Consider the following 3,455-nt stretch of genomic DNA (forward strand, 5'->3'; position numbering starts at 1 on the left):
GAGGGAGAGAGGGAGGGAGAGGAAGAAGGAAAGGAAGAGGGAGAAACATGGAAAGAGAGAGGGGCAGGAGAGAGAGAGAGACATGTGGTGGGGGCAGGCAATGTTCGCAAATTAATAGGAAAAGGTCTGGGAGAAATTAAGTCAAACAATGAGTAAGGAGGAGGAGAGGCAAGGAGGAAATCAATGATGACCAAAGGAGGTTTTAGCCTTCCTTGCAGCATTCTAATCCTTTGAAAGAAAAATGTATTCATGTGTCATATGTGTAATTAAGTCAATAAGTTTTAAAGCTGCATAACAATATGAAAGTCCATTATGTGAAAATTATTTACATGTATAAGTATGTATTTATTCATATAAATGTATAGAAAGGGGACCAAACTGTTGACAGTTTTTTTTCTTTTGTTTGTTGTGTTTTGTTTTTTTGGGTAGGATGGCAGATAGGAAAGGAGCAGGAAAGGCAAGTTTCAAGATTTACTCTCTCTATACCTGCATATTGTTTCGATCTCTTACTATGAAAATATACTTACATATTATTGAGTAATTAAGAAATAAAGACATGGAAAAACTCAAAGACTCGTTAAGTGGGAAAAGCTAGTTGCTATATTATATAATTACATCGTACACATATATAATAATGTATACATCTATAAATTATATATGTGTCTGTACAAATACATTCTAATGTACACATAAAACACAAACTGGACTTCCACAATTTATATGCTTCTGTGTTATTTGATTATTTTTTATAATGAGCATATATGTACTCATTATTTAGTGTGGTAATCATTTTGCAATATATACATATATCAAATAATTATGCTATATGCCTTAAACTTACACAATGTTAATATCAATTATATCTCAATAAAACTGGGGGGATAAATAAACATACAAATACATAGAAATGTGATCACGTCATCCACTTAATCAAAACCCTTTAACAGTAGTATTCCTATTGCTCCTAGGATAAAGCCCAAAATAATTAAGGGGGAGGCCTGCCATCCAACCTCAGTTCACAATATTTCCACTTGCTTACTATGCTCTAGCCATAGGAGACACCTCTGTTCTTCAAGTCCTTTATATGTGTTCTAGCTTCAAGTCTCTGCACATGCAGTTCCTTTCCTCTACCAGGAACACTTCCTCCACCCACTCCTCATTCACCTCCATCTACCCCAATTGATCCTTCAGTTCTTATCACTTATTCAGAGAAGCCTTCCCTGACATTCAAGACAGGGTCAGGTCCCCCTGTTATAAGCACTTACAGAACCCTTACTTTTCCTTCATAACTCTTATCATAGTTTGCAGCTTTTTATTTATAGGTGGGATTATTTATATCTGTTGTCATTCCTACTAGACTGTAAGACCCATGAGAGCAGGACTCTTGCCGTTCTTGTTATACCCTGAAATCTAATAAGAGCTCAGTAAATAATTTTGAAAGAAATGACTATTCCCTGTTAATCAGGGTAGACACTGGCTTTGGCACTAGATCCATTTCCCACTCCATTCCAACCCCTGCCATCATATAAGCCAGGGGTCCCCAACCCTTGGGCTGCAGACCAGTACTGGTCCGCAGCCTGTTAGGAACCAGGCCGCACAGCAGGTGATGAATGGTGGGCAAGCGAGCAAAACTTCATCTATATTTGCAGCTGATCCCCAGCACTAGCATCACTGCCTCAGCTCCACCTCAGACCATCAGGCATTCGATGCTGTGAGAAGCAACAGTCTCTGGTGCCAAAAAGTTTGGAGACAGCTGATATAAGCAACCTCAATGACCACAGATGACACTCTAACCTTACTGTCCCTTGATCTCCTCCACTTCTACATCCTCTGACCACATGCCACTTCACATGCCATTTCTAACCATTAGTGTCCTAGACCACCCCATAAACATGGAGCAGCTCCACTTCAGAATTCCTGAACTCCACTATCCCAATCTGAGACTACAACCTCCTATCCCTATTACTTCTTGGTTCTCAGAATACCTACTCCTCATTGTCATTAAGATCTGCCAGCCTTTGGCTCCTCATTGCTTTACTCCCTATCCAATATAGATGTCATGGTACATCACTTCAACTAATCTCTTTGTAGCAGCCTCACAACTCTTACCATTTTTAATTTACCATTTACTGAGCAGTTACTATGGCCCACTCTGCATACATGTATTTCTGTAAAGATCACCATTATCCCCCTTTATAGATAACGAAAAGGATTCTTTAAAGAGAAATAACTTGTCCAAAGTTACACAACTAGAAAGTGGTGGAGCAGGATGGAGTTGGGGTCTGAACGAGATCTGTCTGACACCAAGGTCTGCGCTCTGAACCAGTAAGTAATTCTGTGGCTCAGAGGGAGAGATGACTGACTGCAACATGGAGAGGGAAGCAGACCAGTATGAAGGCTTGGAGACCAAGGCAGTAGCAATCCAGGTGAGAGCTGATGGTGGACTAATCATTATCTACCCAAATACTGCAGAGAATTCAAACTAATGTCCCACTTACCTCACGTGTGTGACTTTATAGGATGGACTTGGTGGGCTTTGTCTGAAGACAGCAAACCCAGGTGTGCCTAGAAGAGATCAAAAAGAAATCAGCAGTTTAATACATTCTACATCTATAAAAATAAAATTACTTTAACTTATGAGATAGATGTTAGTCTGAGATAGATAGATGATAGATAGATGATAAAAAGATAGATAGATAGATAGATAGATAGATAGATAGATAGATAGATAGATGATAGATTTGTTGCCATTTATTAAATGTTTCTGTGTACTGGGAATTTATCATAGTCTTATTCACATTTCCAATTTCGGGCTCACGAAGGGACCCTGTTGCAATGCCCAGCACCCAGCTTTATGTGGAAGGCCATGAAGCCCTACACTGAGGAGTGAACCTGTTTTACACCCTCACTCCGAGGGCATCGTGTCCTTGAGGAGCAGCAAATCTAGCCTAGAAGCCACACCAAGCCCAGAACAGACCCACAGAAAGGCAACAGCTCAGTCACCTGTTCCTTTTTTCCTCTCACAGAATCGAAAGACACAATGGAAGTACCAAAGTAGCTTATTTGGGTTTTCTCCCCGTTTTAAGCCTTAATCTGGGGTCAACGGATGGCCAGCCCTGGGTCCCGGACTCCTCTAAACTTACATGCAAACCGTCTGCGCTTTTTTTTTTTCTTTTTGTTATGGTAAATAGTTTGCCTCCGATTTTCAAACGTGTCACGTCCGCCTTCCCCACTACCTCAAAAATTAAAAGTTAATCACGAATTCCAGATCCACCAGCCAGAGCTTCGCTGACATCTTTACCTCCAACCTGCAGGCATGCAATAGCAGTCCCCACCCCCGTCGTCTCTCATCATTCCTTTCCGTTCTCCCCTCCCCCCATGCACGCCTACACGCACGCACCCTACCAGCACCGCCACAAATCGCCACACACGCATCTCCCTCCGCGCCTGTCTGC

At 41.3% G+C, this 3,455-nt stretch overlaps 1 long non-coding RNA gene across 1 annotated transcript in view; it reads right to left on the bottom strand.

Moving 5' to 3' along the window:
- The window catches only part of LOC112482037, an 8,129-nt gene that overhangs the window by 4,148 nt on the left and 526 nt on the right, over positions 1–3,455 (bottom strand). The window contains exon 2 of the long non-coding RNA XR_003047156.1: positions 2,499–2,565. This is a non-coding gene — a long non-coding RNA (uncharacterized LOC112482037). The remainder of the gene's footprint in view (positions 1–2,498; positions 2,566–3,455) is intronic.

The sequence above is a fragment of the Pteropus alecto genome, unplaced genomic scaffold (genome assembly GCF_000325575.1).
Source record: "Pteropus alecto unplaced genomic scaffold, ASM32557v1 scaffold246, whole genome shotgun sequence".
Classification (NCBI taxonomy): domain Eukaryota; kingdom Metazoa; phylum Chordata; class Mammalia; order Chiroptera; family Pteropodidae; genus Pteropus; species Pteropus alecto.